Genomic DNA, 13051 nt, shown 5'->3' on the forward strand with positions numbered 1-13051 from the left:
ACATTAAACTTGAAAGGCCAGCAGATACCAAATGTGTCGACATTTACTCTGTTGCATGCATTAAATTAGTGCTATTATGGTTTAATATATTGGTAATCATTTACTGTTATGTTTAATAATTCATGTTAATGGTTTTAAGTCCGTCGAACTTATCCACCCGGACAGCTTGTGTCTTTTAATACATAGCTATGTACTCTGTGTGTGTGTGTGTGTGTGTGTGTGGATTAAAGTATAAATGAAAAAGCAAACATTTGGCATCACTTGAAAAGGACATTGAATTTAAATGGAAAATATAAACATATAGAGTCTCATGTGTGTGTGTGTGTGAGATCATCATCATCATCATCATCATCATTTAATGTCCATTTTCCATGCTGGCATGAGCTGGATGGTTTGACTGGAGCTGACCAGCTGAATGGCTGTTCAGGCTTACTGTGTGTGTGTGTGTGTTTTGTGGGAGGAGGTGCTTGAGTCATGCAGGCCTGGTCAGCCATCAGAGAACGCGCACACGAATCGACCCCCGGTAAATTGTGATATGGCCATTGTTCACAACAGAACATGCGCAACAAGAGGAAAGGTGTGCCTCTCAGTTGGAGGACTGAAAAAGGCACATCAAAAGAGTTCATACTGTGGCACCTGTTCCTTCTACCAGCCAGCGCAGTTGTGCATTATGCAATAAAATGTGCAAAACCTACGCCTGCCTGGCTCAAGAGTCATACAAGGGCCTCACATTGCATCAACATTAATTTCAATGATTCTTTCCAGCAAGGCTGGATCTAGCTGGTTTGAACATAAAACAGGTAGTTTTATTTGAACAGGGTATGGCTGGTTTAACCCTTTAGCATCCAAATTACTGTCAAATGTAATGCTTATTTATTCATTGTTTTTAGTTAGTCCTGCAATATTTCATAGCTTCAAGATTTCAATAATGTGACTGCTTATATTTATAATGACATTATAGGGGTGGTGTGAGAGGCTGGATCTGGCTGGTTTCAACATAAAACAGAAAGGAATATTTGGGCTGGATATGGTCGGTTTCAATGCAGTGAATCCAACAAAAAAAAAAAAAAAATGAGTAAAAGAATACCGCCACAGACTTAGATAAGGTGAACAAGTACATCTAAAACTAACCTCATTCCAGGGAAATAGAATGGAAACAGGGGGGGGGGGGCACCACCACGCTGTCAACAGTGTCGGTCCAAAAGTACAAACCCGACAACAATAAACGGTGCCAACATCCATCAATGAAACAATCATTTAACCTTAATTTCTTTGGCCAATAAAAGCATTCATCTTGGCATCCGTTCATACATAAAATTAACTGAGACTCGACACCGCAACGACGACGACCACCACCACTACCACCACAGTGACTATCACCATCATCACCATCACAATCACTGCTATAGTAACACAACCAATATTATAACCTCCTCCACCACCACCACCACCACTCGCTATTACCATAACATCATCATCATTGCTGCCACCATCATCACTACCAACAACAACACACCACTTCCACAACCACCACCACTATCACCATAATCACCACAACCACCATCACCACCATAGCCATCAACGTTACCATCACCACCACCACCATCGCTGCTGCCACCACCACCACCACCACCACCACCACCATCATCAGCAGCATCAAGAACAGCAGCTGCAATAACCCTAATTGACTCTAACAGCCGCACATTCAGCTGTTGTTCAGAATTGGTCAGCTGGAAACATCGGAGAGGAGAGAGGTAGAGGAGACATCAGGGTAGGAGTAGAGGAAGCTCTGTTCACATATGTGCATGTGTGGCTTTGTGTGGGTGTGTCTGCATGTGGTGCATAATATGTATGCGTGTGTATGTGCATGTGTGCGCATTATACAGTATGTGTGTCCGTTGTGTATGATGTGTGTACGTTTGTACATTATACACTCTGTGTGTTTGTGTGTCTGTATGTGGTGCATGATATTTGTGTATATGTGTTTGTCATATGAGATGTGTGGGTGTGTAGTGTGGGTATGTGTGTGCACTAGATTTGTATTAGGTGGTGGTTGGACGGTATGTTTTTTTTTTTTTTTTAATTTCCTCTGTGAATGCCAGCTAAACACAAAAGACATTTGTTGAAGTTCTTGACATGATAAATGGCCACTGGTAACAATGGAACAACAAAGATTGAATAATAACAATAATAGTAACTACAACAACAACAACAACAACAATAATAATAAAAATAAAAGCAGGACAATGGCTGTGGCAATTATTTGTAACGTTTGTGATGCTGATTGGGCTAGCGGTAAATGATGATGATGATAAAAATCCAGTCTACTATAGGCACAAGGCCTTAAATTCTGGTGGAGTGAGGAACTAGTCGATTACACCATCCCCAGTACATAACTGGTACTTATTTCATCAACCCCAAAAAAATGAAAGACAAAGTTGACCCTGGCGGAATTTGAACTCAGATCGTAAAGATGAAATGCATTTCGTCCTGTGTGCTGATGACTCTACCAGTTCACCACCTTAATGATAATAATAATAATAATGATTTCTTTTATTAGCCACAAGGACTTAAGGCAAAGGAAAGTGAACCTTGGACAACACTATCTAGTGCACCTTTTTTTTTTTTACTTTTCTCTTGATGCTAGCAAGTTTATGGGGTCATCAGGAGAGAATGTACGCCATTTTCGGGCCTACCTCTTGATGGTATATATATATATATATATGTATGTGTGTGTATATATATATATATATATATATATGTGTGTGTGTGTGTGCATGTATGTATACAATGGGCTTCTTTTAGTTTCCATCTACCACATCAACTCACAAGGCTTTTGTTGGCCTGAGGCTATAGTACAAGACACTTTTCCCTGGTGCCACGCAGTGGAACTGAACCTGAAACCATGTGGTTTCTTACCACACAGCCATGCCTGCACCCGTTCATCTACATTTTAAAAAATTATTCCCGGAGTATCTTGTAGCTTCAAGATTCTGAAGAGGTGACTGTTTATTTTTAGAGCGACATTGTAGGATAGGTGTGAGAGGCTGGATCTGGCCAGTTCCAATGTAAGACAGGTAGAATATTTGGGCCAGATATGGCTGGTTTAAGTGCTAAAGGGTTAAATCACTTTAAACTGTAAGTTTTATATCATAGAACCAGGACCAGTGTGAGGCAGGTTGGTATCAAAAGGGTTAAACTTGAGAACAATACTTGATAGAGAGAACAGGAATCTGAAGTCTTATTTCAACATCCCTACACCAGCCAAACAAGGCTCTTTGTCAGCTTAGACCCTCTAGCAAAGCATAGGTCTAAGGATCTATTTCATCAGCTCTCTCTCCTCCACGCCAGCCAAACAAGGCTGGGTTTACCTACTCAAATGTCACATCCTGTCTTTACAGAATTGACAGGTAATGCTTAAATCGCAAGAAAACATTCCACTCATGCGTACACAACGGCCTTTAATTACTCCTTCAGTGTACTTAGAAAGAGACAGATAGATAGAGAGAGAGGGGGAGGGAGAGAAAAGGGGAAGGGTAAGAGAAGAGCAAGGAGGAGTAATTGCAGCTATATGTATTTCTCTACCCTCGAGCTATGGTAATATAAACCACACTTCATCACATCTGTACGCATTATGCATCTCATGTTATCATCCTATCTGAAATAACAGACCCACAGTCATTATTGCCAGTCGGTTTCCTCTTACATTTTACAGCATTATTTCATTTCATTGTAGCTAATGCACAATGCATACATATATACATGCATGTGTACGTGTGTGTGTGTGTGTGTCACGAAATCAACCAGAGTATCAAATGTTGTTATACGTCACTGGCCACAATGTGCTTTTGCATCGTTTTAGCTTGGGAGACTGGGACTGAACTAGAAACCACCTGGTTGCAAAACGAGCTTCCTTAACCTCACAGCTATACCTGCATCTGTAGAATTGTATTGACAATTGGGTTAAGGAATCATAAACTGCAGTCATGTCTGCCACCATCAAGCCCCTCCTCCCATCATCTCCTCACGATACCACAAAGCTTTCTGGAACCTGAACGTTCCACCAATTTAGCCGTTCTTCTGTTGCGACATGCCATCTGTACTGAATAAGCTTCTCTCCATTACAAGCTTTGATGTTTCAACATCACTGCACTCAATTGTAACAGCCATTAATTTACATTAATTTACGCAATGACTCTGCTGCCATCTACATCTACGGTAATGAACTGTGATGAAGAATCCACCATGGCAGTGATCCCCAAAATCTTTAACATCTCAGATCAGGGATCACATGCATAACAAAGCACAATTATTGTGCATAATATATGATTTAATTATAACATATATAATACATGTAAAGGCACATGGCTCTGTGGTTAGGGCGTCGAGCTCACAATCATGAAATAGTGAGTTCAATTGCCGGCCGGGGTGTATGTTGTGTTCTTGAGCAAGACATTTTATTTGACATTGCTCCAATTCACTCAGCTGTAGAAATGGCTTGTGATGTCATTGGTGCCAAGCTGTATCAGCCTTTACCTTTCTCTTGGATAACATTGGTCGCGTGGGGAAGAGAAGTTGGTATGCATGGGCGACTACCAGTCTTCTATAAACAACCTTGCCCAGACTTGTGCTTCAGAAGGGAACTTTCTAGGTGCAATCCCATGGTTATTCCATTTTATGTAATGGCATGTACTGGCGGAGTGATTTGACTCCTATAACCAATAGCTTGAAACTGACTGCTTAGACAAACCCTGGTTGGCTCATATAAATGTCAGGGTCTTTTGTAAATAGGGTAATGAAGAAAAAAGAAAAACAATTTTAAAGAGGTGGAGGAATTACACTGAAAATCTCTCTCTCTCTCTCTCTCTTTCTCTTGCTTTCTTTCTGGTGAAGCTACACTGAATCTCTCCCTTTCTCTTCTCTCTCTCTCACTTTCTCTCTCTCTTTCTCTCTCTCTCTCTCTCTCTCTCTCTCACTTTCTGGAGAAGCTATACTTAATCTCTCGTTTTCTTTCTGATGAAACTACACTGAATCTCTCGCCCTTTCTCTCTCTCTTTCTCTACCTTTGTATTTCATCTTTTCCTCTTTCTACCTTACTTTGTCTCTCTTCCCCCCCTCCCTCCTATTTCTTTCCCTGCCCCACCCCCACGCCCCTCTGGTTCTCACTGTAGATTCAGTAAAAAAATAAATAATAATAATAATACATAAAAACTAAAATAAAACAAAAAAAAATATATAAATGCTAGGTTTGCCATAAGGATGGTGCATTTTCTTTTCTAGAATGTTCTCAGAGCAGTAATTCGACTAAGACTAATCCAGACTAATGATTCACCGTATTACAAATTGACACGATTCAGTTTGTCTAGACTCATCTTGTCTTATCGTATCTCATCTCGTTATCGTCAGTGAAGAGGAAAAAAAATATATATCGTTGATGTTATTCCTGATCTGGTTGGATCCGATTTGATCCAAGCAAGGAAGGAAACCTGACTCAATTCTCTACCTGTTTGCCCCTCCACCACGACCACCACCACCAACAACAACAACAACCACACATGATGAAATTCTCACATAGGTACATACATACATACACACACACACACACACACGCATGCATGCATGCACCTGTGTCTCTCACTCTTCCTCTCTTTCACAGATAAACATGCACCTGTCTCTCTCTCTCTCTCTCTCTCTCTCTATCTCACACACACACATGCACGCCTCGCTTTTTCACACACACATCTCTTTCTCTCTCTCACATATACATCTCTCTCTCTCTCTCTCTCTCTCACATATACATCTCTCTCTCATATATACATCTCTCTCTCTCTCTCACATATACACACATGCACACTCGCTCATACATACACACACACACACACACAACATGCATGCTCTCTCTCTCTCTCTCTCTCTCTCTCTCTCACACACACACACACACACACACACACACACACACACACAACATGCATGCACTCTCTCTCACACACACACACACACACACACACACAACATGCATGCACTCTCTCTCTCACACACACACACACACACACACACACACACACACACACAACATGCATGCACTCTCTCTCTCACACACACACACACACACACACACACACACAAGCCCCACTATCATCATACCTGAATCATAACATTTAAATAAATGCAACTTCCCTTTCCCCTTCCTCGTTTTTTTTTCTTCCTTTTTTATTTTTACTTTGTCTGATCAGATCGGATCTCAGCATGAATGATCATCATCATCATCATCATTTACTGCAGCAGCATCACCATCATCATCATCATCATCATCATCATCATCATCACCTTCACATGAAACCTGAATCACAGTTTTAAATATAACTCTTACATCCACCATTGTTATAGTGATTGCCTCAAACCTTCATCAATACTACTACTACTACTACTACTACTACTACTACTACTACTACTACTACTACCACCACCACTACTACTACCATCATCACTACTACCATCATCACTACTATCACCATCATTACTATCACCATCATTAACCATTTCTGCTATTATCACTACAACTACTACCACCACCACTGCTAATACTACTATCATCAACACTATCACCACTAATACTACTATATCACCAACTGTACTACTTCCACCACTGTAGTGTTCTCTACTCCCACTGATACTACTTCTCGTCTTAAACCTTTAGAATTTAAATTGACCTTATCTAACTCAAATATTCTTCTTGTTCTGTGTTCAAACCATCCAGATCTGGCTTCTCACACCTGCCCTACAGTGTCATTCTGAAAATTAAAAATCACTTTGTTGAAATTTCAAAGCCAAGGGTAAAATCAATACATATTTAACATCATCATCATCATCATCATCATCATTGTCGTCGTTTAACATCTGCTTTCCATGCTAGCATGGGTTGGACGATTTGACTGAGGACTACACCAGGCTCCAATCTGATTTGGCAGAGTTTCTACAGCTGGATGCCCTTCCTAACGCCAACCACTCTGAGAGTGTAGTGGGTGCTTTTACGTGCCACCGGCACGAAGGCCAGTCAGGCGGTACTGGCAATGGTCACGCTCAAAATGGTGTATTTTACGTGCCAGTAGGTTACCAGTGTGGTATAAAGTCATCTGCAAAGAAAGCAAGGAAAATGTTCCATTATTCCTTTTCTGCCCATTACTTCTGGAAAGGTCGTGGGTACCTCACTTTAGGGTCCTCTCAGAAGCAACTGTCATCAGGCTTAGTAAAGATCACTTCAGAGATTTGTATTTTCTTTTTCTTTTTCATAAAGGTCGAGCCATGGGAAAGGAGAGATAAGAAAAGTGTGAGTTTAAAGAGTGGGTTGGGCGGTTAGGGTGGGGGTGGGGGCACACTGAAACAACAGCAACAACACCAACAATGGTGACCTACTGACCTGCTTGGTCAGGTTTCTTGCTACGCTTGATTTCCTTTCTATTGTTGTATTTTCACCTGATATGTAGGTAAATGGGTCTCACCCAATACCTGCACAACTCCTTCCTCATTCACTCTTACTGCACCCACATTAGCACAGACACTCCCACATCTCTGTCTCTCACTCGCTCCTTATCTTTCAGGTACACACACACACACACAAATACATATGCAACATGTGCTCATATATACACGTTCATGCACTGTCATACATGCGCACGGTTGCTAACCACATAAGTCACAGTCTTACCTTGTCTCAATTTCATTTCTTCCCTTCACACCTTCTCCTCTTTATTTTCTCTCTCTCTCTCTTTCACACACACACACACACAAATGCAAAGTTACAGGTGTGGGTTTGTGTAACCACAAACACACAATTTAAATTGACCTTATCTAACTCAAATAGTCTTCTTGTTCTGTGTTCGAACCATCCAGATCTGGCTTCTCACACCTGCCCTACAATGTCATTCTGAAAATTAAAAAATCACTTTGTTGAAATCTCAAAGCCAAGGGTAAAATCAATACATATTTAACATCATCATCATAATCATCATCGTCGTTTAACGTCCGCTTTCCATGCTAGCATGGGTTGGACGATTTGACTGAGGACTGGTGAAACCAGATGGCTACACCAGGCTCCAATCTGATTTGGCAGAGTTTCTACAGCTGGATGCCCTTCCTAACGCCAACCACTCTGAGAGTGTAGTGGGTGATTTTACGTGCCACCAGCAAGAAGGCCAGTTAGGTTCATTTTGAAGCCACTTGGTTTCAAATTCAGCACCTTGGGCATACATCTACTGTATGTGGGAAGTTGAATGGAGGCATAACGTCACCATCAGTGGTGATCACTCCAAAGTTTGCTGGGGTCCCAAGGCACTCCGCTGGCCCACAACGTGTTAATAGTGATGATAATGTTGACCACATTGAGAATAATAATGATGATGATGACTATAATTTTTTTGTTTGTTTTGTTTTTTCTTTAGATCATGAAAATGTTTTTTGATTTTGCTGATAATGTGGAACAATTTTGGTTCTCAATATAATCAATCACTGCATTCCATGTCTCTACCACTAAAAAAAAAAATGCAAGCAAAAGAACCCTCTCTTCATTTTTATTTTGTGATTGGCTCTATTCATGAAAAATACTCTCTCACTATCCATTTATATCTATCTAATTATCTCTCTCTGTTTGTTTTGTCTATCTATCTCTGTTTATCTCTCTCTCTCTCTCTCTCTCTCTATCTATCTATCTATCCATCTGCGTATCAAATCTGATCTATCCCTATTTTTCTGTCCATCCATCCATCCATCCGTCCATCCATCCATCCATCTATCTATCTATCTATCTATCTATCTATCTATCTATCTGTGTATCAAATCTAATCTATCTGTTTTTCTTGCTATCTATCTCTTCCTGCAATTCTTCAGTGCTGCTCTTACAAAGAAATATATATTCCAGATACTGGAAATCGGTTTCTTCGACGCCTAGCAATCAATAATTTCGGTTCACTTTATCGATTATATTTGGTTCTGGATGGTGGTGGCACCAGCAGCAGTAATAGTAGTGGTAGTAGTGTTGGTGGCGATGGTGGCTGTTATAGCATGATAATGGTGCCTGCTTGTAGATGGCATGACATGGTGGTGGTGGTGGTGGTGGTGGTGGTGGTGGTGGTGGTTGTCGTGATAGTGGTGCTTGTTATGACATGTAGTGGTGGTGGTGGTGGTGGTGGAGGAGGAAAGCTGTTTGTCAGATTGAGCTTATGACAGTAACGTGGTGGTCGTGACAGTGGTGGTGGTGTTGTCATCATCATCTGCTGTCTTGTCTTGCCATTGTGGTAATTCTGAGTGGGTTGTGGTGGGAGGTAATGTCGATAGGGAGGTCGATGCTCTGCATGTGCATGCATGTGGCAGGATGGTGGCAGAAGCGGAGACAAGATGTGCACTTACTTACACAAACACCCACACACTTATGTAAAGCACATTATGTATGCACATCTGCATGTATACATCCGCCTACATTGTACACACATCATTCACATGCATACATATACATGTGTGTATGTATATATATATACACAAGCATATGTTTACTTGCACATGCTCACATACACACGCCCACGTATTACATAACCAAACATGCACACACATGCATTGACCAGCACGTACACTCATACATTCACACAGACATATACACATACATGTATGCACACCCACGTATTACATAAACACACACATACATTCATACATGCACATACACTACATTCACACAAACATACATTTACACATACACACATACATGTTTGCACATCCATGTATTACATGAATACACCAACACATAAACTCATACATTCAGACATATACATATATATATATATATATATACACACACATACACATATACACGTGTATGCACACCCATGTTATATAAACACACAAACACATACACATACCATCACATACAAACATGCACATACACGTACAAACACCCACATATTCCATGAAGACACGCATATATGTAGACATACATATACACATACACGCCCACATATTACACTCACTCATACACATGCACAGGCATATATGCAGAAGACACGTGCATAAACACCCAGCACATGCACGTGTGTGTGCACACATAAATATACATGTTTTACTCTAAGTAGAGGTCATGGCAAGTACCATTCTACTGTTACTTTAACTACAACCACTACCACTTCTGCTGCAACTACAAACACTACTACTACTACTACCACCACTTCTACTGTTGCTACTATTAATACTACTACTACTGCAACCACCGCCACTACGAACACTACCACTACTACTACGTTACTACTACCACCATCACAACTGCAACAAACGCTGCCACTACTACTACTACAACCACCACAACCGCAACAAACCCTGCCACTACTACAACCACCACGACCACTACTACTATTACCACTGGTACTGATAATACCACCACCACCACTACTACATCCCTACTATTACTATTATTATTACTACTACTACTTCTGCTACCACTACCACTGATACAGCCACCTCTACCACCACCACCACCTACTACTACTACTACTACTACTACTACTACTACCACTACTACAGATCTTTAATTTCACTGTTATTCACTTTGGGTGAATTTCATTCCCCACCTTCCAACTTTGTTATATTTATTTTTTTATTTTTTAATCTTTTATAGTTTCTTTTTCTTTTCATATTTTTATTTTTTCATTTTAAGGGGGCACTTTTTTTATTTCTAATTCCTCCCTCCCTCCCTCCCACCCACTTCCTTCTCCCCACCCCCTCACCCCTATTTTTTTCTCACACTTTGCCTACCTATCGAGTTTCAATTTGGCTGAGGTTCAAGGCTTTCTTTGCAGGGGCTGTGTGCCCTAGTTGTAGTCATCATCACCATCATCATCATCATCATTGTATTCATGCTAATTATTATAATTATCATTATCATCATCATCATCTTCTTCAGTTTTTAATAGCCATTCTAAGTGTGTTAACGTGGGTTGGATAGATCTGCTGTGCATCTAAATTGCTACTGTTTTGGGCTCTTTCACCTGCCCACCCCCCTCGAATTTGGAAAGGCCTCACTATCTTATTACATATTCGTTCTAAACAGCAACAGAAGCATCATATATCCTCCTCCTCCTCATCATTATTTTTCATTATTTATCATCATCAACATCTCCATCTTCAACTTTATCTTTATATCCATCAACACTATCATCATCATCATCATCATCTTCTTTAGTTTCACCATCATTATCATAATCATCTTAATATCTGTCTCTATAACCATCAACATCATTATCATCATCTTCAGTGTCATCATCATCATCATTATCACCATCACCACCATTTTCATCTTCGACTTTATGCTAATATTCATTATCATCATCATCATCATTTTCAGCATCAGCATCATCATCTGTTTTACTACATCTTCAATGGACATTATTTACATTTTGACGGATATTTGTCCTCATCTTGTTTGTTGTTAACACAACGTTTCGGCTGATATACCCTCCAGCCTTCATCAGGTGTCTTGGGGAAATCCATCAAAATGTAAATAATGTAAATAATGTACAAAATTCCTCATCTCTTAAATATAGAACTGTACATCAACATGGGTTTGATAGATCTGTAGTAAGAGTTAGATTTTCACTAATAATCATTCTGTTCCTTTATTTGTTTTGGTCATTTGACTACAGCTATGCTGGGGTACCACCTTGAAGGGGTTTTTTTGGGGGGGAAGGGAGATGGGTCAAACAAATTGACCCTAGGACTTATTTCTTAATCCTAGTACTTATTCTATTGGTCTCTTTCGCTGAACTGCTGAGTTACAGGGACATAAACACACCAACACCGGTTGTCAAACGATAGCTGTTGGACAAACATAGACACACACATACACACCGCTTGCTTGGAGGACCAACCTTCTGGGTCCTATTACAGGGTTTAGTAAAGCTGAAGGACCACTGTGACGGGAATATGTTCAATAAAATCATAATTAACTGATCTTCTTGTATTTTCTTTTACCCAAAGCTAGGAACTTTTCAGCATCCCTCCTTGTATGTATGTATGTGTATGTATGTATATATATGTGTGTGTGTGTGTGTGTGTACACGAGGGGATGCTGAAAAGTTGTAGCGAAAGGCCTGGTTGGAGGCCCAACCTTCTGAGTTTTTTTTTTTACTGGGCTTAGAAAAACTGAAGGATCACTGCAATAAGTGAGTGAATCTGAGCGGGGAATATGTTTTCAGCGTCCCCTCATATATATATATGACCAGCTTCTGCCAGTTTCCGTCTACCAAATCCATTCACAAGGCTTTGGTCTGTTCGAGGCTATAGAAGAAATGCCACACAATGAGATTGAACCTGGAACCATGTGGTTGGGAAGCAAACTTCTTACCACATGGCCACACCTGCACCTGTTGGCTTTTTGTTTATTTATCTTCAGTTTTCTTTTGCTTTTTATTTTCAGTTTTCCTCTCTTTTCTTTCAGTTCCTGCCATAATGCCCCTACCCCCACAAAACAGCACCCCCTTACAAAAATTAACCCCCCCCCCAGCACACACACACACTTACATACACAGCCATCTCCCTCGCCGCCACCACTTTTCCCCATTCTGGTTTTTACTGTAATATTTCTATTAACATCATGATGGAAATATAATCGCCATAATTAGAACAAATTTGGTTAGGATTATAGGTTGCTGGTGGGTAATATATATGTGTATGTATGTATGTGTGTGTGTGTTTATGTATTGGTGTGTGCATCTCATTTCTATGTATATATGTATATATCTCTGTGTGTGTGTTCACGTATTGGTGTGCACATCTTGTTTTTGTGTGAGTGCATGTGTATATGTTTATATTTTGGTGTGTGTAGCTCATTTCTGTGTGTATGTGTGTGTATTGGTATGTGCATCTTATTTCTGTATATGTGTATATGTGTTTGTGTGTGTTAATGTATGTGTTTATATACACAAACACACATACACATATGTGTTTATATATTGGTATGCACATCTTATTTGTGTGTGTGTGTGTGTGTGTGTGTGTGTGTGTGTGTTGGCATATG

At 40.2% G+C, this 13051-nt stretch overlaps 2 protein-coding genes across 2 annotated transcripts in view; one reads left to right on the forward strand and one right to left on the reverse strand.

The window, feature by feature from the left end:
* Positions 1-13051, reverse strand: part of LOC106880674 (DNA repair protein RAD51 homolog 3) — a 108006-nt gene that overhangs the window by 70186 nt on the left and 24769 nt on the right. The gene's annotated exons all lie outside the window — the stretch shown is intronic.
* LOC106880672 (uncharacterized) overlaps positions 1-13051 on the forward strand; it is a 79197-nt gene that overhangs the window by 46151 nt on the left and 19995 nt on the right. The window lies entirely within an intron of this gene.

Source organism: Octopus bimaculoides, chromosome 26 (assembly GCF_046866305.1).
Source record: "Octopus bimaculoides isolate indiv1 chromosome 26, ASM4686630v1, whole genome shotgun sequence".
Lineage (NCBI taxonomy): Eukaryota > Metazoa > Mollusca > Cephalopoda > Octopoda > Octopodidae > Octopus > Octopus bimaculoides.